The sequence below is a fragment of the Panthera leo genome, chromosome B3, assembly GCF_018350215.1.
Source record: "Panthera leo isolate Ple1 chromosome B3, P.leo_Ple1_pat1.1, whole genome shotgun sequence".
Classification (NCBI taxonomy): domain Eukaryota; kingdom Metazoa; phylum Chordata; class Mammalia; order Carnivora; family Felidae; genus Panthera; species Panthera leo.
Window position 1 is genome coordinate 53,521,091 of NC_056684.1, and position 24,808 is coordinate 53,545,898.

At 38.9% G+C, this 24,808-nt stretch overlaps 1 protein-coding gene across 5 annotated transcripts in view; it reads left to right on the forward strand.

Moving 5' to 3' along the window:
• The first annotated feature begins 1,362 nt into the window (after positions 1-1,362).
• Positions 1,363-24,808, forward strand: part of GABPB1 (GA binding protein transcription factor subunit beta 1) — a 78,682-nt gene continuing 55,236 nt past the window's right edge. For 4 of the 5 annotated variants that reach the window (XM_042942052.1, XM_042942056.1, XM_042942057.1 and 1 more), the window contains exon 1: positions 12,376-12,556. The gene's annotated coding sequence lies outside the window, so the exon portion shown is untranslated. Of the gene's footprint in view, positions 1,382-12,375; positions 12,557-24,808 lie in introns of those variants that run through there. The other variant, XM_042942055.1, reaches the window with a different exon arrangement.

Sequence of the window (24,808 nt, forward strand, 5' to 3'; positions counted from 1 at the left end):
GGCAAGGCAAGTGTACCAAGGAGCTTCAAGTCTATCCCATATGACCCACTCTGCAGTCTAGTCAGTGAGGAATTGTTTTAAGCATAGTTGAGTCTAGACTTACCAAAGTATGGTGCTTCTTATTTGGAGGGAGAGATGGGTGAGGGGGAATAAAAATACCCAATCCCATGTAAGGCCTCAATGAATAGATCCTTTTCTTAGATTCAAGTCTTGCTTTAACCAATAGCGCTTATAAAATCTGGGTGGAGATTTGTGAAGCTCTGCCACACTATACATAAGCATTTTTAAAGTTCCATTGTTATGACCAGCTTAGGAGTAGGGAGAAGTCCCAAGCCTCCTTATATTACAAACGTGGCAGGTCTTTGGGAAGAGAAAGAAAGGACTGGCTGCTCAGTGTTAGTAGGGCGATATTTCTACTTTGCACTTACTCCATTTCCTGAGCTGCACTGGTATGGCTTTTAATTGAGGGGATGTAGTCGACAGAGTAGAGTGGGCTGCAGGAGGAAGGACACGGTTAAGTGTGTCAGGTTAAGTGTGCCCACCCCACCCCTCCACTTTTCTGAGATATAACTGCCATATAAGATTGTGTAAGTTTAAGGTGTACAATATGGTTTGATATACATACATACTGAGAAATGATTACAATAAGGACAGTTAACAAACACATCCATCATCCTACATTTTTTTTGTGGTGAGAACTTTTAAGATGTACTCTTTTAGTAACTTTTAAGAATACAGTAGTTATAGTCACTATGCTGTATATTAGATCACCAGAACTTGTTCATCTTATAACTAGAAGTTTGTGCCCTTTGACAACCTTCCCCCATTCCCCTGCCTTCTCCCCACCCCAACCCTGGCAACCATAAATCTGTTTCTATACGGTTGATGAAAAAAAAAAAAAATCTTTTCTTCTTTTAAGTAGGCTCCACACCCAATGTGGGGCTTAAACTCACGACCCTAAGATCAAGAGTCACATGCTCTATTGACTGAGCCATCCAACCGCTCCTGAGGTTGTTTTTTTTAGATTTGATATATGTGAGGTCATACAGTATTTGCTTTTTTCTGAGTTATTTTACTTAGTGTAATGTCCTTAAGGTTAGCATAAAGCCATCAAGGTTGAGCTCTTAATTTATGTTCTGAAAGTAAGATGAGAGGACCAGTTCCGTATCTTGAACAGTAACCAACACAAATACACGTAATAATGGTCAAAAGAATTCTTGGAGAACCAAAGCTTGGTGAGTTAGGTCTAGAATTTTATCAATTCAGTTTTCATGGTTTCCTTAAGGTATAGTACACCTTTAACTCTTGTCTTGGGACCGTAGTTGACTTAACAGGAAAGGAGAGGACAACGAGACCTCCAAAATCTTTCACATTTTCACACGTGAGTTTGTTTACCTGTTGTGCCAGACTTTCACTCCTGAAAGAAAAAACAGCATGGAAGAAAGGGTAGTTGGTCATGTCTGAAAAGCAGTATGGCATAGTAGAAATAAAACATGGATCTTGGGAGGCAGACCAACTGGGGGAAAAAAATCTGAATTCTATTTTCTACCTGTGTATCACTTATCTAGAGTCTGTATTTTCTCCTTTGTAAAATGGGGATAGCACCTACTTTTGCAGAGATTAAATGAGGAAATTTACTTGAATACATTTAATAGTTGCTAAATATATGCATGGTAAATTTAGTTCAATGTGTACTAATGCCCAGCATTTTCATTTGTACGCTTGGTAAGACATTTAAGTTGAAAATTCTTTGTATGTTAATTTCAGCGGTTATCAGAATCACCCAGAATAGAAGGTAAGAAAATGAAAGCATAATTGTAGTCACTAGTTATACACAATCAAAAATTATTTTAATCTTTTTAGTATAGAACATATAAAGAAAAAAATATATAAAGAACCCTCACATATCCATCATCCAGCTTCTTAATTATCATCCTCTGTTTCCTTGATATTGCCAAAAATTTATACCCTGTTGCCACTCCAGATTATTCTGAAACAAATCCTAGATAAAATATTATTTCCTCTTCAATTTCAACAGCTCTCTAAAAGATTCTTGTTTAGGGGCACCTGGGTGGCTCATTCAGTTGTGTCTGACTTTTGGCTTCACGAGTTCAAGCCCCACATAGAGCTCTCTGCTGTCAGCACAGAGCCCGCTTCAGATTTCAGTCCCAATCTCTCTGCCCCTCCCCTGCTCACACTCTCTCTCAAAAATTAACATTAAAACTTTTTAAAAAGAGATTGTTTAAAAAACTTAATCATAACAAAACATCGTAACTCAACAAAAGTAGTAGGATTCCTTGGTACCATCAAATATCCAATCACCAGTGTGCAACACACATAGCCTATTTAGTTAATGAATTTATAACTGCATTTATATACCTCTTTTTTTTATGTTTATTTATTTTTAGAGAAAGAGAGTGGGAGCACAGGAGAGGCAGAGAGAGAATCCTAAGCAGGCTCCATGCTCAGCACGGAGCCTGATGTGGGGCTTGATCTCACAACCAAGATCATGACCTGAGTAGAAATCAGGAGTCTCAGGCTTAACCAACCACCCATGCACTCCTATAGCTCAATTCAAGAAAGAGAAAGACTCCAAATTCCAAGCCATTCCTGAGATGCAAATTAAAATTTAGGGGTATTAAATTGAAAGACCTCCCAATAGTCACTTGCCATGCGTGAAGATGTAATCATTTCCAAATTGTGCAGGAAACACAAACAATACGTTGGTTGTAAATGTCAAGAAAGACACTATTAATAGTTATGACAACTTGTTTTAATGGACTTTTATGAATCTGTGGAAAACCAGAAATACTTTGTCTTACTCAAGTCGAGCTGCCATAACAAAGTACTCTAGGCTGGGTGGTTTAAACAGCAGAAATTTGTTCCTCACAGTTCTAGAGGCTGGGAAGTCCAAGATCAAGGTGCTGGCTAATTTGGTGAGAGTTCTCTTCCTGGCTTGCAGATGGCTTCCTCATTGTGTCCTCACATGGCCTTTCCTCTTGCCCAAGCTGAGAGATCTCTCTTGCTCTTCTTCCTCTTCTTATAAGGTTACTACTAATCCCATCATGAGAATTCCACTCTCAGGATTGAACTGAACCCTAATTACCTCCCAAAGGCATAATCTCCAAATACTATCACATTAGGGGTTAGAGGTCATGGATTTTGGGGGGACACATTCAGTCCATAACACACCTACACATTTATAAAATGACTACCAAATTTAAGTCAGTAAGCTAGAATGCCACATCTAACTCCTTTTCTCTCCCTAAATTATTCTGGTTCTAAGAAACTGAGATCATCATTCCTGGAAATTTTTCTTTCTGCCCTAATATAATCCCCAGTGCAGGTGGAACCCAGAGCCTAATATCCCTACTTTCTCTCTCCATGTGCCACCTCAGTACCAAGGCAAAATTAAGTAAAAGTCCTTTTTTAGCTCCTATCAGGGGAATTTTTTCATGAAATGAACAATTTTTCCTCTCTTCCTAGGTTCTCTGTAATTCAAACAAAAGCTGAAGGATCTTTTTAAATCCTGCTAAACTTGCAAATTTGCCAAAAAAAAAAAAAGTGTAGATGGGGCTGCTTGTAGTCATCCTTGGCCCTTCTCCAGGTTTGCTGGCTGCTATGACTGCATAAGCAACCATGTTTTTACTAGCTGTGGGTGTAGCTGCAGGAGCTGCAGCAAAGAATTTCTGTATCCTAAAGAAATTCTGAAAATCAAACCCCATCTCTCTCAATTTAACCAAATGATTTTGTTGTTGATCCTGAAAATATTAGGTAGGACTTGAAATAATCTGTCCTTCAAAAGTTGGCAGGGAAAAATCCAAAACTTTGCTCCCACTCTAACCTATTGACAATGCTGTGGAGAAACATCCGGTACATGGAGGACAACATGGCTGAACCTATCAAAATTAAAAATACATACATGCCCTTTTGCAGAGCAATTCCTCTGAGAACGGAGATGAGATGTACTTAAATATACAAGAAGGTATGTGTACAAAGATATTCGTCCAAGCATTAATTAGAATATAACAATTTAGAAACTCTATGTCTCTCAATTGGATGATGACTGGTTAAATAATCTGCAGGGGTAAGAAAAATATGTATCTTATGTATTCATATGAAAAAGATGTCTTGAGTGCAAAGTGTAGAAAAATATATATGGCAGCCTCCCTTTTACATAAAAATTGGGAATAATATTCTTTCTTACATGTATAGGCATGAAGAAATTCTGGAAAAATAAAAAAAGTAAGAGCAGAGGTTATTCTGAGGGTGGGAATTGTATGAATGAAAGACAGTGAAGATGTTTAAAAAGTATTCTGCACCAGTGGATGGATTCAAATAATTTTTAAAATCATTTGAAACCATAACCAACAATTATTAAATGCCCACTGCCTTAAAATATAGTGAGAAAATAAGGTTTCCCAAATGTAAAATATAAGGTTGAGTGAAGTGGCTGCTCCTAACCTGTTCCTGGAAATCAAAGTTCTTGGTGCTTCTGGGGAATGCTGAGATCATTGATTTTACCAAAGGATGTCACTTACTTACTGGAGGTCTTGTCTACAACTCAGAAACGGGTTAGATAAAGACAGAAGACCTCATGCTTCTGCAATCAATTTAAAATTCTTCAGTAGTCTGCCAAAAATGCACATTACTCTTCTGTAAATCTAAAAACGTGCAGGGAGAAACCAGTAATTGTATTGTGGTAGAACATCTTTCTCTTACTTTTCTCTAATGTTAAAATGCTACCCTAAGAGTAAATAAGGTTTTAGTAAACCTAGTAGGGGAAAGCCTTCCTTATTGATTATAGATTACTCAATTTTGAGTAGATATTGCTGCTTTCCAAAAGGCATGTGTTCACCACCAGTCTTAATTATCTTTCATTGCAAGTTTTAGTGACCTTGGCTTACAAAGCCATCTTGATCTTTTCCCTAAGAATTTCAGGTGACCAAAATGCACAATACCAGTGAACGCCATTAAATAACATTCCAATGTTTCCCAATGTGAATTACCCATACCACAAGCGATATTCATGGCTCTAGGTAGTATACGAACAAAGCAGCAAACAACGTCATATCATATAGTGAGTTATTATTGTTTCTTGTTCAAGCACTTGGCTGGAAAGAGTGTTTAGCTAGGTCTTAATAATTGACTTTGTTTTCATTATATTAATTTTTAGATATATAATTTCTGTTTTAGAGAGAGGGTGCAAGTGAGCGAGGGCAGAGAGAGAGGAAGAAAGAGAAATGGGGCTCACCCTAAGCAGTGCTCTTGTTCACCTGATGTGGGACTTGAACTCATGAACCATGAGATCATGACCTGAGCTGAAGTCAGATGCTTAACTGACTGAGCCACACAGGTACCCTAGACATTTTTTCTTATTGCCAGAGATCTGGGGCACAAATGATTGTCTGGATTATCCACGCTCATTGAAGCACAACAAACAGAAGTGCAGGTGCTGTTACATAAGTTTCAGGTCACAAATCACAAAAATCCAAATGTCTTTTCTCAGGGCCTAACTTTCCTTGACTCAAATTCACCCCGTGGGCTTCTTAAAACACTTAGCTATCCAGGAATTGTATAGTGCACCATATAAACTGGAGTCAAACTGGTTCTCAATGCTACTTATTTTTGCTGTGAGTCCCTAGTCAATCTACCAAATAAGGACAAATTGGCTACCTTGGAATCTGAGAGGAATAAATGATAACACACGTAGAGCAAACGGTATGCAGGTTAAATGCTGATTTCCCCTCCTCTTTACTTCTCTTTTTTCTATATTGTCTCCAAATGATCTCATTCACTCCCATAGCTTCAATTACTACCTTGATGTGAATAACTTCTAATTTTCTGCTAGCAATACTGAATTTGTTTTCAGAGTACAAAACCTGAAGTTAGGAGACACGCCCAGGTCACATGCCTAGAGTGGTTAGAGTCTAGGTTAGAAACCAGTTAAGACTTGAACTTGGGGCTCCTCACTCCAACTGCCATGGTCTTTCACCTTCCCATATTGCCTCAAGTTCTGCGGTAGTTTTTGCATCTGTCTCTCTCTCTTTTTTTTTTTTAACCACTGCCTCTCCCATAATTCAGCCCTAACTTATCTTTCACGTTTATAATGTACAGATGAGAAGACTGGCTCAGTCAGTGAAGTGATAGTTGGTAATGTGTATCTCAGAATTGCCCACAAAAGTTTTTTTCCCTACTTGTTAATTCCAACAAAATTAAAAATTTTTTTTTAATGTTTATTTTTGAGAGACAGAGAGGGAGTGTGAGCAGGGGAGGGGCAGAGAGACAGAAAGGGAGACACATCTAAAGCAGGCTCTAGGCTCTGCACGGTCAGCACAGATCCCGATGTGGGACTTGAACTCACTGTTAGATCATGACCTGAGCTGAAGTCAGATGTTCAACCGACTGAACCACCCAAGCACTCCTCCCAACAAATTTTTTAAAACCATGATATATATATATATATATATATATATATATATATATACACACACACATATATATACATATATATATATATATATATATATATATATATATATAAAATACACATACTGAGAAGTCACCAACCCCCGAACCTACAGCACAATGAATCACAAAGTGAATACCCACGTAACCAGCACTTAGGTCAAGAAACCAAATGTTGCCAGCACCCCAGAAGCTCCCTTGTGCCCTCCTCCCAAATATTACTGCCTTACCCAAAGCATACTATTTCCTTTCTTTTTATAGTTTTTACTACCTAAACATAAATCCTTAAATCTAGTTTGGTTTTGTCTGGTTTTTGAACTTTCCAAAGTGGCTATATCAATATACATTCCAACTAACAATGTACAGTTTCAGTTGTTCCAATTCTTGGCCACATTTGGCATTTACTGTAGTGTCTATTGTAGCCATTATTGTGAATGTGCAGCAGTATTTCATTGTGGTTTTAATTTGCATTTCCCTGATTGTAAAAGTTGGGTGCCTTTACATGTTTATTGGCCATTTAGATACCCTCTTTGGTAAATTGTTCAAGTCTTTTACCCCCTTTACTATTGGGTTGTCTTTTTTTTTTTTTAAGTATTTATTAATTTTGAGAGAGAGTGAGCACGAGCAGGGGAGAGGGGCAAAGGGAGAGAATCTCAAGCAGGCTCCATGCTGTCAGTGTAGAACCCGATGCAGGCCTCGATCTCACAAACCGTGAGATTCTGACCTGGGCCAAAATCAAGAGTTGGACGCTTAACTGACGGAGCCATCCAGGTGCCCTGGGCTTTTTTTTTATTGATTTGTGGAAAACTATAAATTCTAAATAGGAGCAAAGCAGACACTTTTCTACTGTTGAACACATTTGTCTGGTGGCATTAGAATACCACAAACTCCCCTTATTCTGGCCCAAATTCACTAATGAACTCTCTCGGAGGTAATGTAGTCAACTTCATGTACTATCGCTAAAACAAAACAGAATCATTGTACTAGGGAATTTGCTAGAGACAATGGTTTTGAAATGAGACCTGTATTGGAATCCTGCCTAACATTTATCAGCTTTGTGACTTTAGGCAAGTTATTTAGACTATTTTGGCCTCTGTTACCTTACTGGAAAAATGGGGTTAATAATACCTTTTTAGTGTTGTTGTGAGGGTTAAATGTGACACAAGACAACATATATAACCGATTTTGCACAGTGGCTGGCAAACAGTAACATTTAATAAGTGGTAGCTATTATAAATTTGGGTTATTTCTTTGTAGCCTTACATTTCTCTATGGAGGGAGAAAATGAGCAGATAGATGTCCATTCCTTTCTTAGCTGCTATAGTTCTCACTATAAAGTTAAAAAAAAAAAAGCATTTGTTTTAGGTAATCTGGGAATTTGGTTCTTGTGACTCTGTCTCAGTACCTCTAGAGCAGGGCTTCACAAATTACCTATGGTGCAGTGAAGATTAGGTAACTGTTGCACAACAAACTGAGGGACCATAAGAATAAAAAATATGGGTAATCAAATTTGTGAATTTATATTAAACCTGGTCAACCAGGAGATGCAGAGGCTGATGGTGATGGCCCTGGAGCATGCTCAGGAGGCAGATGGTGCAGAACGAGAGTCTCCTTATCACCCTGTTCATATAGAAAAATGCCTAACAGTTGAAGTCATTCTGAAAACCCAATGAATCAAAGAGGTCTGCAAACAACAAACAGTACAGTGGGGGAGCATAACTATGTGGACAAGGGCCAAGTGACATGTGATCAAGTCAGTGCGCTTAAATCTGTGATTCAGAAGTGTGAAGATATGAAATAAAAAGAAAGGAGTTGGCTTTCACTGACACCTAGAAAAAAAGGCATTATTTAACAGTAACGTAAGAGAAAAAAAGATGATCTTAATGGCATAGAGGACACACAGTTTGCATATCTGGGGGAAAAAAACAAACCCAAAACCTCTCATCATCAAAATAAAAAAAAAAAAAAATTTCTCTCTGGTGAAAGATCATAGGTACCTCTATTAAATATGAATTACTAGAAAAAGCTATTTAAACAAAGACATATAAAACAATGCAGATCCACAGACATAAAACTAGTCTTCAATTACTGTAAGTTCCCAAATTCTTATTCACTTTTTGTAAATGCCTTGTCTAGGAACAATAGCAGAGGGTTTGCAGACTGGCATTACCCTGTGGACCATACTTTGGTAGCACTGCTCTGGAGCACTGACAAAAATCAGACTTCTGAATCTGAAGGGCTGAAGTTAGAGCCTGGAAAGTGGGACTGAACTGAAGGGTTGCTCTTGTTCCTGAGTCACCAGCTAGACACCTACTGTTTTTTTTTTTTTTTTCTTTTTTAAAGTTTGTTTATTTATTTATTTATTTTGAGAGAGACCAAGACAGCACGAGTCAGAGAGGGGCAGAGAGAGGGAGAGAAAATCCCAAGTAGGCTCTGCACTGTAGAGCCTCACGTGGGGCTTAAACCCAGGAAACCCTGAGATCACCACCTGAACCAAAACCAACATTTGGGTGCTTAACTGACTGAGCCACACAGGCGCCCCCTACTGTTTTTTTCTAGCCTTAAGTACAACATTGAGTCACTCTAGCTCAAAAACCATCTATTATTCCCCTTGCATCTAAGATAAAATCCCTATCCTTTAACATGGCATCCAAGGCCTTCCAGGCTGGTTCCACACAACTTTTTTACTCTGATTTTCCACTAGACTGCACTGTCCAATATAGTAGCTACTAGCCATGTGGCTATTGAGCACTTAAAATGTGACTAATTTAGGAATTAAAATTTTAATCTTTAATTTAAAATTAAATAACGAATGATACATAATTCAAATACTGCAATACTTTTAAGTATGTTCAGAATGACTGGGCATGTTAATCTACTTTTTCAACTGTAAATTTTATGGAATCAAGTATTGAGGTATGTTTAAACATAAAATACACACCAGATTTTGAACACATATTTAGTAATGAGAAAAAGACTGCAAAACATTTAATATTTTTAAATATTGATCACATATGAAATGATACTATTTTGACTATACTGGATTAAAATTAAATTAACATTAAAATTAACTGCAATGGTTTCTTTTTTAATGTGTCTGGCTACTATAAACTTACATATGTGGTTTTATATTTATATTGGACAGCGCTAGCCTAGATAATCATGCCCAAACCTAAGAATAACTCTGGATTCTTCCCGTTCCCTCACTCATGTCAACTCATTAGCAATACAGGTCAGGTCTAATCACCAAATATATCTTCAAATTATCCACCTTTTCTCTATTGCTACTAACCATGTTACTCCTTTCCTAAAACCCTTCAATGCCTTCTACTGCGCTTAAACTTACCAAGGCAGCCGACTGCTTCTACCATTCTTGCTTTCTAAACTTGTTACATTGGCCTCCTTGCTATGCACAACAAACTCTTTCTCACCTTAGGATTTTGCTCTGCTATTCCCTTTAGTCTCAAATACTGCCCTTAACTTATTCCCATTTAGGTCTTAGTTCAGAGAATACCTTCTCTTGATCAACCAAGAAGCTACTTCTTGATCAACCTCCAAAATTTTGCCTGTTCACTCCCCTAGAGAAACGCTTTATTCAAATACCCTTTTATTTTCTTAATGGAGCATATTATAAGATACTATCTTTCCTTTTGTAAAACTTATTTATGGTCTGTTCCTTGCACTAGCAACAGGAGCAGGAACCTTGTTGGTTTTGTTGCTGCTTAATCTATTCCAGTATTTACAACAGTGCCAGTTACAGAAGGGTGTTCATGAAACAACTTCAATGAATATCTAATTGCCTGCCAGACATATCTGCTTGGCTGTCTCACAAACACTTCAAATTCAACCAGGTCAAAACAGAACCTTATAACATGTTACTCTTCTTCCCTGTTTCTAATCTCAGTGAAGACAGGACCATCTTTCCAACTGCTCCCCAACACACCTGGAAGTCATCTTTGACATCTCCCTCTGTCATTCCCTTACCCGCTCAACTAAATCACCAAACTCTCAATAACTACTTTGGCCACACTCTTTACACTAGTTGTCACTATCTCAGTCCAAGGCATTACTCTCTCACATATTACTGTTTTTTTCCAAACTGTTTTCCATGCCTCTGAGTTTTGCATAAGTCTGATCTGCCTACCATGCAAATCCATTTCTATGACACTTTTACTTAGCAGGTTCCTCTTTGCTCTCAAAAGCTAATCTCTGCACATACCACTCAAGGTCTTCACGATTAAACGTCTTCAAGAACATCTCTAGGCACTCCTAAAACAGCATTATCTTCTTTACTCAACACTCTCTTCAGTTTGTCTCCTAACTTTGCATGCATTGCTTCCTCTGCCTGGAAGACTCTTCCCCAATTCCTTATTAAAGCTAATTTACTCACCTCCCTCCCAGGTGAGTAAAGGATTTCTCTTGTATGGGATTTCGCAGTATTCAGCAGTTTACCCTCATTTACTACTGATGTTTCCTATTTACTTGTCTGCGCTCTATGGCAGATCAAGGAGGGCAAGGATTCCGTAACAATCATTAGTTCAACGTTTACTCAAATCAACTCAATGTTAAAGCATATGATATAAAAAACTTGACAAGTTTTTATCAACTGAAGCCTTGAAAACATTACATCAAAAGAAAACAATGTGGCTCCTATGCCACTTACTTTGCTTCTGTTTTAGGCAAAATGTTTTAATATGTTAAAGACTTACAAGCCTTTACCACGTCAATATCACAAAAGGATAACTGGAGATAAATTACTTATCTGAAGTAATCACAAAATCAAAAAGTAATATGGATTTCATTTAAGCTTGTAAACTCTCCTGGATTGAACTCTTGGCGCTGTCTCAGATATTACCAACTCCTAAATATAGGAAGCCAAAATTTGCACGTTAGCAACTTGGGAAAGCCACGTAGGAAAGTCATTCTTAAACTCATCTGTTAAAAACATACCGGTGTGTTGGATTTCTTAGCAAATCATCACAAGTAAATTAACTTCCAAAGACTTTTACTTTGTAAATTACAACCTCCAAATAAACTTTTGCTACTTTCTTAATAAAATACAACACAATAAAAATCTTGACATTCCAGCCACGGAAACACAGACCTCTACCTGCGAGGTGACAGTAATCCAAGGAAAATTAGCAAGCAATTATTTTAGGGTCTCTTAAGTACGAGACGCCTGTGACACCACCGGTATGTTAAACAAACAAACAAACAAACAAAAAAAGGCTATAGAAATAAGTACGTCTTCGTCATGAACCTGACTGCTCAGTTTATGGAAGTGGAGAAGGACCATCCTTCGTTCCTCCTCTTGTACCTCAACCGCTACTCCTGTCCCAATCTGGCTAGTTGAATCTAGGGCCACTTTAAGTTAAATCCTAGCCTGCTGGCTGCTCTTCCGTCTCCCAGGACTCTGCTGGCGACTCTGGTTAACCTCGGAGTGGGGATTCCCCGTCTCGGCGGTCTTGTCAGAGAGAAAAGAAGGTAGGTACACGCACTTTAGTATCCCAACCGCCAGCCCCCGCAGAAAGAGGCGGGAAGACTCGGCCACCAGCCGGGCTGCTCCACCGCGCACATGGCCGGCCGCAGCTCCCACCCCCGTGCCGCGCAGGCGCCGGGCGAGCCGGGACTTGCGGTCGCCGAGAGCGGATCATTCCGCCGCTTTCTTTGTGTGGCTCGGGCTCCACAAATGGCATATTTCCCTTTCGACCGTTAAAAAGAAATATCAGACCTGTCGTCCCTTTCCTCCTGCTAGAATGGGGTCAGGGAGTGAGTGGGGGAGCGATCTGCGGCCAAAGGCAGGGGCGGAAAGGCTCAGGCGAGGGCTTGACAAGGGCCGGGTCCGGGAGGGATGCTGGGAGCTTTGACTCACTCGCACACCATGTGTCCCTCCGCGCGCAGCACGGGGGACTTTTCGGTGGGGATTTTGGGCGCCGACCAGACGCGGCATTTTCGGAAAATAGCGCCCTGTGCAGCTGAAGCGCTTTGTGTGTAGCGGGGCCGCGTCAGCCCGGCCGGGTACGAGGCGCCTCGGGTCCCCGCACCACCTCCTGCTGCTCCCCCGTCGCCGCTCCCGAAGCTTTTCCAGGTCAGTGCGGGTCTGTGTAGGGCCCTGTTACCACCGGATGTGGAAGTTGATCTCTTCGCTGGTAAAAAATAATTCCACTTCCCCCGGAACCCAGATCATCCCCGCGATTTCCTGTTTATTGCATTAAGGCGCCGGGTTTCCGGGGCTCCTGGCCCCGCTTATTCCGCGGGGGTCGGCGGGGTCGGCCTGGACGCCCGCTCCGCCCGCGCCGCAGCCGCGCTTTGTCCGCTGGGCACCCCGCTTCTGGGAGGGGCGGGCAGACATGGTGGCGGCCGCCGCCCCCTCCTCGGCCCCGGCGCGCCGCGGCCTCACAGCCGGCCGGATCCCGGCCGGCGGCCCCGGGGCGGGGATGGGGTCGAGCCGGGGCGGTGGGGGCTCTGCGGGCGCCGGGAGGCGGGCGGTTGGCGGCAGAGGAAGGGAGGCAGGCTGGCGCGGCCCGGCCGGGCCTCGGCGCCCGCCGCCCCGGGAACTGCCGGCCTCTTTGTCTCGGCCGCCTGGCGGCCCCGCCAGCCTACCCGGAGCGAGGAAGGGGCGGCGGGGGCGGCCGGTCCGGGGCGCGGTGTGCTGCGGGGCCTGCGGGACCGGCCGGCCCGGACAGGGTTAACCAGAGGGCCGGGCCCAGCCCGCGCGGGGACGATCGCGGCTACTGCCACGACCTCCGGGACTCAAGTCCCTGAGGGGACAAAGCCCGCGGTTCTGGATGCTTGAGACTTCTGCTCTTGGGACTTGGCCGCCGGGCGGGTGCACTGCTTCGGAAAAGAAGTTGAGAATTTTGCCAGGTCATTTTTGCCTGGACACAGTGAAATCAGTGTGTATTTAGTGTGCTTCGTTGAAGCTGTGCTGCCGTGTTGAATCAGCGTGCGTAGCCTCAGGGGTGCATCGTGAAAACTGAAACCGAAGGAATTATAGAGGCCTGCTTTGTGTGTTTCCCCACTTTAAGCTTGTTTTCTGTACACATACTCTTGTTTTAAACCTGATTGGACTGTGGCGAGCAGACGTCTGCTCAAAGGACGGGTAGCGACCACAGTACTTTTGAAGGGGGCTTGGTAATGTGGAAGTATTTTAAGTACTCTCTCCGAAGACTGATTTGCTGTCTGGATTCAGGCAAGTTACTTTCTGAAGTACATTTTTTCCCCCCTGAAGTATAGTTTTTATCTGGAAAATGTTTTTGATGTAGTCCGTAAATAATCCTTGTAAAGTAATTTTCCATTCCAGAATTAAAGATGCGCTGTAATTTATTATGTAGATGTTAGTAGTCGAAAATTCTTTTTGCAGATACTTTATTTCACTTGTAGGCCCACCCAGCTTGGTTTAAATGTGTTCGCAGTGACCCATAACGTCAGCCTTGACACTTCCACTTTCAGGGTCAGACTTTGAATTTAAGGAAATTAAAGATGGCTTTATGCGTTTTAAAAATTCTGTCTTTTTAAGTATTTCCCCCAAAATAACAGCAATAAAATTCCATTACATGTTAACACAAGTCACATATTGGCAAGAGTTGACATTGTTTTGCATTTCTGCAAGTCTTTTAAATGTCTGCTTTAATACAAGACAGCTAGATTTTTAAATCTGCATTCAGTCTGTTGTGGTATCACACCATGTAACTTCTGAAAACTCCCAGAACCCCACTGTATGCTTATCACTTTTTTTTTAACTGAGAAATTTGTCATTTTTATTCTGTCACCATACATGTCAAATGAGTATATTAAACAAGATAAGTTTAAAAAATATGGTTAGGAAGGTTGATTCCTATACTTTTGTCTTGGGTTCTAAGTTTTTTAATTTGGTATTTAGATATATAAACAGTATCAAGAGTAAAGTTTGCTTAATGTACATATCCTGGAGACTCAGGAAAATATTTTAAGTGACTAACCTTAATTTTTAGTTCCACATCTTAATCTATGGAAGTAAAATATAAATTCCATATTAGATGTACCTGTGAAAACTTGTGTGTAAATGTAATATTTGAAGAAGGGACACTGTCAAAGCACTGCAGGACCTCTCCATTTAAAAGGAATCCTGCAGTGAAACATTTGGTCAAACAATACTTTTGTAATGCAGATACATATATTTAGAGTTAAGTCTCCTAACTTAGAGTTTGAGTTCTCTGTCTCTTTCTCTCAATCTGGGTATTTTAGGTTGGGGGCCAGTTATGCTGTAAATGTGCGAAAATGTAAGGCCATACTTTGGTTTAATGGTTTTGAAATGAAGCTAAATTCATTTCCAGTTGTTTCTGTGAACTCTAGTTTGATTCTGTCAGGCTGTAGTTCTCTACTGTTCCATCAACAGGAAGCATCTGGTCATTCCTGACATAATTGTTTGAAAATGCCAGGTATATTTTTGATGTTTGCCATGCAAATGAAAATAAATATCAGATGGGATCTCCCCCTCACCCAGCATCTCTATGATGTATTTATAATGGGCCTCATCTGTAGAATGGCCTTTTTTTTTTTTTTCTTCCTCCTCTTGAGTACCTCATAAGTTAGGGACAGGTAAGGCAAACAAATCACGAATTCAGAATTCATATGAAATTTTGAATCATGAATTTATTTTGAGTGTGTATTTTTGAGGGTGCAGTGTCCCTTTGAAAGTAGCCTAAGTGTGGATGAATTCACTGATGGTCCATCTCCTCTCTGTCTTGTAAATATTAAAAAAAAAAAAAAAAAAGGAAATGAAACATTAAAGTTCAGGGTAACTTAGTTTTCTAGTATTTCTTTGGCCCCAGAGCTTTCCAACTAGTAGTCATTAATTTCTATAGCATTAACGTGTCTATCTTGGTATTAGACTTAACTTTTTTGAAGGTGTTATTCCATCATGCTCTCCAGACGGTCTGTGTACTAGTATTAAGGCCTGTATGTTTTCCCACCTTGTTCATAACAGTGTTTTGCACAGAGTAGATGTGTTGTTGCAATCAGCTGTCAGTTCAGTTGTTGATGGGCTAGTATACTTGAGTTTAGACTAAGTATGTCCATGATGGAAGTGTAGAGGCTAAAGCATGAAATGATTTCTCCACTGAAGGTGAATCCATATGCAGTCATTGATACATTAAGAAATGGGAGTCTAAAACTCTTTGTCCTGGTTCTCTTAATCTTTTAATGGGAATAATTGGAAAGGCTGGCAGTTAGAGCCCAAGGTGCTAGTGCACAAATAGAGAATGTGGAAAAGAGTCGGATCATTTTAACTGTATGTTTACCGTGAGTCAACACTATGGTATAATATTTTTTAAAGTAAATGTCATTTTGGAGTTGGTAGAACAACGTAGAAAGAGCAGGTGTTATCTCTGCTTTACTTGTATTGGTTGTATTATACCTGGGATATTGTGTCAGTTTTTTAGGTAGAATACTGTCACAATACGCGTGACCCTTGCATCAGTTCTCAGACTTCATATTACATCACCTGGAGAGCAGAAACATGGAAGCCCAAGCTTAAGTAGGATAGGACCTGGGCCACTGTATTTTTTTCAAGTTCCCCAGGTGGTAGACACTCAAGTTTATAAACCAGTGAGCTATACAGCATATCCAGAGGACCTTGATCATGGAGGAAATGGACATGAGGAAAGGAGAAAAGGCTGAAAAATGCCCTGTTTGGCTCAAAGAAGAAAAAGAAGCTCATCTAAGAAATGATAGCTATCTGTAAATACTTAAAGGTCTATCACACAGAAAGATCAGATTTGATCTGCGTAGAAAGAACTAGGATCAGTGAGTAGTAGGAGGAGGCAGGTTTCAACATTCTTTCAAGAGAAATTTCCATGGAACAGTAAAAATATAATGGGTTGGTTTGGGTGGTAGGCTCTCTGCTTTCACTGATGATGTTCAGTTAGGGATTCTAGGGTGGAGGAATTAATATGCTGAATGAGGATTTGGGCTGGGCATCCTAAAGTTTCCTACAAAGTTTTAAGTTTTTATGATACAGGTCTAGGTTTGCGGTACAGAAGTAGAAGAGCGAAAACTAATTGAGTGAAACAGCTGTTAAGTGGATCACAGTTTTCACCTTCTTGGATGAAGAGAAAGGAGTATTAAGTGAGAGAGCTATTTGATGAGGGCTTTAAACCCAGCTGTAATTTGGCAGACTCAAAGCCTTAAGAATGGTCATACCTTCTGACATGGGAATTTTCATTTAAGGGAATTTTTCTTGATGTAATAAGAATAAGGGTGTGTGCAAAGATTTAGCTCTGAGCATACTAATTGCAGCACTGTTGATAGTAAAAGCTGTGTATTAACATTTGACCCCCCCCGTCCCACATTAATTATACGAAGTAGAAAATACCTTCATTTTTCAGAAGAGAAAACAGGCATAGAGAAGTGAGGTAGCTTGTCTAAAGGAGCAGAGTTAGTATGTGGTAGAGCCAGGACTTGGATCCAAGCAGTTTGATTCCAGAGTCAGTAACTCTTGATCACTGTACTGTAAAATTGTACACAACCTGAATGTTTAACAGTGATTGTTAGGGTACATATTCACAGTGGGGTACTGCCTAGCTATTAAAATATGATGTTAGAAGAAGGTAAAGTCATGAAGAGATGTCTTGACATATGTTAAGTGAAAAAGTAGGTTTAAAAGCAATTCCATTTTGGTTAAAAAACAAATAATACACTTGATCCTTGAACCGTAGGGCTTTGAACTACTTGGGTCCACTTATACACAGGTTTTTGTTTGTGTTGTACAGTACTGTACTGTATTTTCTCATGATTTTCTTAATATTTTCTTTCCTATAGCTTGCTTTACTGTAAGAATACAGTATATAACATATACAAAATACGTATATTGACTGTTTATGTTATCCATAATTATGCTTCATGTCAGTAGTAGGCTATTAATAGTTTCTGGGGAGAGAAAAGTTATACTCAAGATTTTCAGCTGTGTGTGTGTATGGGGGGGGGGGGGTGTATGTGTGCCCCTAAGCCCTGCATTGTTCAAGGAAAAATTGTATTGACATCTGGAAGGGTATGTACCAAATTGTAATTGATTTTTTCTGAGTGTAGTTTTAAAAGTGATTATTTTCTTTTTGTTTATTCAGGTTTTCTGATTACTAAAATGAATACATGTTTTTGTGTATTTCTTGTAGTGAAAAGCATATTAAAATGTTGTACTTCAATAAAAAATTGAAGATGATTAGCATAAACTGAGGAGCCTGGGTTTTATACTGTGCAGTTTATGCAATTTGACTTAGGAATTGCACATAAATAGGACTTTGTAGGTTAATGAAGTCTTGTATTTTTTTAAGTTTGATTCTTTACTATTCTAATAGTAATACATTAATTGAATAGAGAAAACAATCACTGAATCCTACCATTCTATCATAATCAGTTCTCTATTTTGTGTTTTCTCCCTCTTACATGTAATATTTTAAATGTACTCATCCCAGTTTAGTCACTCTCTAGCTTTGTGACTTCAGACAATTTACTTAATCTCTTTGTGCCTCAGTTTGCCACTTTGTAAATCAGGGATGATTATAGTACGTATGTCATGGTGGTTGGTAGGATTAAATGGTTTACTGCATATAAAGTGATCAGAACAGTGTCTGACACATTTAATAGCTCAGCAAATGTTAGCCATTAGTATTATAGGATCATAGCCCACTAAAACCCTTGGGGTCTAATAGGTTTGGGAATTAAAAGAGTTTTTTGGATACAGGCAAGGTAATAATCTTTCAACAGAGTCCAGTCCTCTTCAGACATATTACTATTTCTGTAGCAAGATGTATGAACATTTTTACCAAATGGGGTAAAGGCTATAAATAGCTTCATGTCAGTTCAGGTAAGGTTTTACCATCAAAAGAGTTTTTGTATTTTGGAATTGCAGTTAAGGAACCCGTAGAATATTTATTCAGTTTTGAGTCCTATTTTAATATTAAAACATACACCTTTTCATGTTATTATATAGCTTTATAATCCATGAATTTAAAAATTAAACAATTAAAAAGAAAACAAAATGTTCACGTTTATTTCCTTTGATGATAAAATATGCTAGATCTCCACCAATATTGTTGATTCTATTACATTGTGTAGAATCTTCTAGAAGAGACTAACCTCTAACCCAGTTACCTTTTTTCTGTTTTATACTTGAGGGATAAGACATTAATTTATTTATTTTTCTATTTTATTTATTTTGCTTTTTAATTCCAGTTAACATACAGTGTTATATTAGTTTCAGATGTACAATATAGTAATTTAATAGTAACGTACATCACCCTATGTTCATTACATCAAGTGTACTCTTTAATCTCCATCACCTATTTTACCCATCACCCCCCCCCCCGCGTTAACCATCAGATAGTTCTCTATAATTAAGAGTCTGTTTCTTGCTTTGACTTTCATTTTTCCCCCTTGTTTTGTTTCTTAAATTCCACATGTGAGTGAAATCATATGGTATTTGTCTTTCTCTGACTGATTTTGTTTAGCATTATACTCTCTAGCCATATGTTGTTGTAAATGGCAAGATTTCATTCTTTCTTGTGGCTGAATAATATTTCATCACGCATATATATTTGCATATATATATATTTTGCATGTATATGTGTGTGTATATATATATGTGTGTGTGTATATATATATATATATATATATATATGTATATATATATATATCACATCACATCTTTATCCATTTCATCAATCAGTGGACACTTGGGCTGCTTCCATACTTTGGCTATTGTAAATAATGCTGCTATAAACATAGGGGTGCATGTATTCCTTTGAATTAGTGTTTTTGTTTTCTTTGGGTAAATACCCAGGAGTGTGATTGTTGTAACTTGGTTTACTACAGTAGTAATTCTTTTAAAGGAGGTGAGTAGAGGCCGCTATGGTACTTTTCTTTTAATATGCCCTTCCATTCTGCAGCTGTGGATGGATATTTACCCCCTAAGTCATAATATTATTAATTGTAGAACTGTACACTGGAATTAGGTCATTTCCTCTTATAAAATTGGTTGTCCAGTCTTTGATTCCTGTACTCTTTTGTGTCTACAACACTTACCATGTATCTAAACAGAGGGAAAAAATTTAAACTGTGCCTTAGTCTGAGCTGCTATAATAAACACAGACTTGGTAGCTTATAAACAACAGAACTTTATTTCTCACAGTTCTGAAGACTGGGAGGTCCAAGATCAAGGTGCTAGCATGGTTGGGGTCTGGGGAGGACCCTTTTCCAGTTGCAGACTTGTCCATTGTATTCTCATGTGCTGGAAGGAGCAAGGGAGCTCTCTGGGTGCTTTTTTTAGAAGGACGTAAACTTTACTCATGATCCTTCCTCATGACCTAATCACCTCCCAAACATTCCACCTCCCTAATAGCATCACTTTGGCATATAAATTTGGGGGCGAGGGAGAGACACACAGGCATTCAGACCATAGCAGATGGTATGGTGTTTAAGTGAATGATCTGAAAAATTTCCCTTATATCCTGGCTTGTGTGAAGTCTTACATTTTGCCCCTGTGATTGTTCCACCTGTGTCTTCAGCCATTCCTTTCATACAGACTCTCAATTTCTCTGTCTTAGTTTATTCCTGTATGCATTAGATAATAGCCTGAACTTAACACCAGTCACTTCTTTCATATTTACCTGTTGTTAAATCTTTCCACTATCTCCTCTGTTTTTCTTCACAGTCACAGCATATTTATGGGGGAAGGTGGGTAATGACGATTTCTTGGCCACTGAATTTATGCTGAACAATTCCCAACGGGCCTTCGTTACTTGGCCATTGTTTTATTAATCTCATATTTTTCTGTTTTCTGGTGTGTCTTCTTTCTCTTTTTCAAAAGATAACATTGATTTGATTTCTACTTAATTGAAAAAGTGAATAGAGGGGTGCCTGGGTGGTTCATTTGGTTAGTGTCTGACTCTTGATTTCAGCTCAGGTCATGATCCTAGGGTTGTGGGAACGAGACCCCGCATTGGGCTCTACTGAGCCTGGAGCCTGCTTAAGGGTCTCTCTCTCTTCCCTGCCTCCCCTCCCACCCCATCCCTGCTTGTGCCCTCTCTCAGTCTCTCAAAAAAAAAAAAAATAGAGTACGAGCTTGCACATTTTTTTTTTTCATTGTCACCATGATGAATCTATTCTTTCGTCTTATTTTGTGAACTGAATGGAAGTGAATTCTTTTTGCTTTTCTAGGAATCTTGCTTCCACACAACTTTTTGTCTTGGATCACTTTGATTGTTAAGTGCAGTGGTTGGGTAATAAATCTAAAAGTGATGGAAATTGCTCAGTTTTTCTTTGTAAGCTTTATCATCATCATACTTAAGTCTTAAAGTTGTTTATAATACATGTTTCTAATTTATTATTTATACCCATTAGTCAGCACAATTCTTTAGATTACTCTTTACTGGATCTCACTTTGTCCTGAGGCTCTGCTTTGCCTATTATTTCCCTTTCTAGCTTTAGAGTCTGTTCGTCCAATCTATCCTACATACGGCTGCCAGAATAATTTTCCTAAAACTTTTTTTGAACCCACTGCTATTAAACCTAAACAGTGGAGGAGAGAGCATGTGCTATTGGCCTTTGCACTCTGCATTGTGCCAAGCAAAGTGAATTGAACTTGTGCTGAATAAATGTTTGAATGGATCACCGTTTGCTCAAAACATTGAATGACTTCCAATTGTCTGCAGGATAAAGTCCAAACTCTGCTTTCTGGCTTTCAAACCTTTCACGTTGTGCATCTTCAACCTTACTTCAACCTTGTTTCCTCTGTAGTTTACCATGCTCAGGCACAATTCTGCATGTTCTTCCTTTTCCTTTTCCTTGATAGTCTTGTCAGAGCCTATTGACATGTTTGCTTTTAGCTGGGCCCTGTCCTAATCTTTGGTGGTATGGTAATAAAAACAGAAGACAGTCTCTGTTTTCTTGGAGCTGACATTCAGGATGAGAGGGGAGGAAAAGCACAGTAAATAAATTACCAGGTGGTAGTGAGTGGAATGAAAAGGAATAAAACTGGATAAGGGGTGAGAATGGTGGAAGGTGGTTGCTATTTTAGGTGGTCAGGGAAAGATCTCTTTGGGTGTCCTAGAATGAGGGAGTAAACCATGCAGTTATAGAAGTGAAGAGCTTTCTGGGCAGAAGAAACAACGTGTGCAAGACCCTGAGGTGGGAACATGTTTGGCTTGTTTGAATGATGAAGAAGACTTGTGTGCCTAGAGCAGAATGAGTAAGGAGGAGTGATAGATTAGAGAGGTAGTGGGGAGCTAGACTGTGCTCCAAACAAATGTCTTTCATTGAAGAGGCCTTCCTCGACTACATCACTTTGTTTGTTGATTTAAAGCTTCTCTGAACCTGTATAGCGACTATGGAAGTTGCTTTCCAATTATTTTTTTATTGTGACCCAGAGTAAAAAATGTATTTTGCATCAATAATCAATACATCAATAAATGTATTTTGCGTACATGTTGTGTGTGTTCTGTGTGCGTATTTATGACTGGAACAACAATTTCATGAAACATGGCTTACTTTTACTGTATTTGCTATATGGTGATACTTTTAAAAATGTTGACTTTAACCTGCTAAATGATTTCACAGTCTGCTAAAGGGTCATGACCTACAGCTTGGAAAACAGTGATCTACGGTATAAGCCCACTTAAGAAAAAGAATCACAACCACTCTTATTATAATCCACATATCCTTTCAGGTTATGAAATATCTTCAGTTAAAGAACATGGTTTCAATTATTTTGTGTATGTGTTTTTAGTGTTTGTTGTACTGCTGAATAGAGAGGACTTGTTTAATTTGGCAAATAGCTATTGAGTGGGATACTAGAAACTGCTGAATACTAAAATACACATAAGAATGAGATAAACGCTTCCTGACTTCCTAAGGCTTACAGGAGAGGAGAGCTTATAAACAAATCCTTGTAATAGAGTGGAATCCATATATTTATGGAAGTAGGTTCAGGGCACAATGAGAAAATAGAGAAATGATTAATTCTTTTTGCTGAGAAGGGCAACAGGAGCTTGTTGGAGGAGGTAATGTCTGAACTGAGTTTTGAAGAAAGAATATGAATACATGGTGAGGTAATTTGGGGTAAGGAGACTTCTTAGGTAAAATAACATATAAAGGAATGATGTCCCAAGACAGAATAGTATGTAGGGGTAATTATAGGTAACTGTATTATTGGAGTATAAATGCAAGTAGGAAGTGGTGAGTTGACGAAGCCACAGTGATGCACGGGCCAGATCCAGAAAAGTCTGAAATGCTTTGTAGGAAGTTGCTACATGGGAAGTAGAGATATCATCTCTCAGTAAGTCCAATACAGCCAGTTTTTCCCCAAGTGATGAAATATATTGCTGTTTCCTCAATTGTGCCCTAGTGGAAGTTGACCTACATTTATGGGTTATGTTGTACCAAATAAAGTTTTTTAAACATTAAATTTTCACCCATTGCAATGTTAAATTGACTCTATAAGAAGCATTTGAGAACAGAGACCCACTGAGGAGATGGGAGATTCCCATTTCAGGGTAATTCTGGGCTTTATGTTTATGAAGTGGAATGGTAGGTGGCCAACTATTTATTTTTCACTTCAAGTTAAATATACATATAATTAAAGTCTGTATTTGATAGGTGATTGGAATACATGACTGTATGTTTTAGGAAGATATTTTGATAAATTGAGCCAAACCCCAATTTAAGACTTTATGACAATGTCCAAAATACAGAAAGTTCAAATAAACTGGGAAGAATATTTGTAATGTATATAATAAACAAGAAATATATATATATATAATGCACTCTTAAAAAGAAACAGTGACATAGAAAAACAAGGAATACAAACTGGCAGTTTCAGACGAAAAGACGTAAGTGGCCAATAAATATTTGGTAAGTTATGCAATCTCATTAGTAAGATGAGAGCTACATATTAAAGTTAGGCAAAATTTTAAAAGCTTGCTAATACTAAAATTGACTATATTGTGAGGAAATAGTATTATATAAACTGTTGGGAATATAAGTTGGTTTGGGGATGTAAATTGATGTGGGCAGTTTGTTAGTATCTATTAATTTAAAATGGTATTCCCAACAAGTCTATTGCCTGTTGTCTGCACTAGAGGAACACTATTATATGTGCATAAGGAGGCATATACAAGTTTGCTCATTGCAGCAGTTTATAATGATAAAAAATCTGGAAAAATAAAACTGGTCATAATAGTAAAATAACCAAGTAATTGGTATATTCATACTATGGGATAAAATGTCATTTGAAGAAATGAACACGGCATATACTGAGCGATAAGTTGTAGAACAGTATATATACTATGTTATTAAATATACACATAAGGAAAAAAACCAGAACAGTGCTGTATTTTGGAGGGGCGGGTAGGTATATATGCGTGTAAATGTGAAGAATATGGTCTGGTAAGGTAAATCCCGAACTGGTAGTAAAGTGCTTAACTCTTGGGTGATGGATAGAGGATTGGGTTTGGACAGTAGAAATAAGGAGGGAAATTGAAGGGAGTTTTTCAGTAATCTTTGAAACTTAAAAATTGGAATATTATAGTGTATATTTAAAAAATCATTAAAATAATGATCAGTTGACAATAGGATTGACAATAGTTGGGATGGAAGGAAACCAGTTAAAGGGGTACTTGATTTAACATAGGCATGAGAGGGGCACCTGGGTGGCTTAGTCCGATAAGCCTCTGACTTCGGCTTAGGTCATGATCTCACAGTTTGTTGGTTGGAGCCCCACATCAGGCTCTGTGCTGCCAGCTTAGAGCCTGGAGCCTGCTTTGGATTCTGTGTCTCCCTCTCTCTCTGCCTATCTCCTGCTCATACTCGGTCTCTCAAAAATGAATAAAGGTTAAAAAAATTTTTTTAAAGTAGGCATGAGAATGCAGTGGCAAAGACAGTGGAGAGAAGAGGACTAATTTATAAATGATGTGAAGGTAATTTCACAATGTGTATCAACATTACAATTGTATTTACTTTTGTCTCAATCCTACTTGAGGGAATTTATCCTACAGTTATATGAAATGAAGTGATATATTTACACAGTTCTTAGTTGCAGTGTTGTTTGTAATAGTGATAGTGTCCAGCCATAATAAACTAAGACCTATCCACACAACAGCATACTAAGCATCTGTACAAAAAATGAGGAAGCTGTCTATGGACTAATGGGAAAAGATCTCCTGGATGTGTTAAGTAAAAAAGCCAGTGGAGAACAGTGTATGTAGTAATGCTACCATTTGGTAATAATAGAAATAGTGGAAGGATACTCATGAAACTAGTAAAGGTGATTATTTGTGGCTGTGGGGAAGGGTAATAGTGTAAGTGCTTC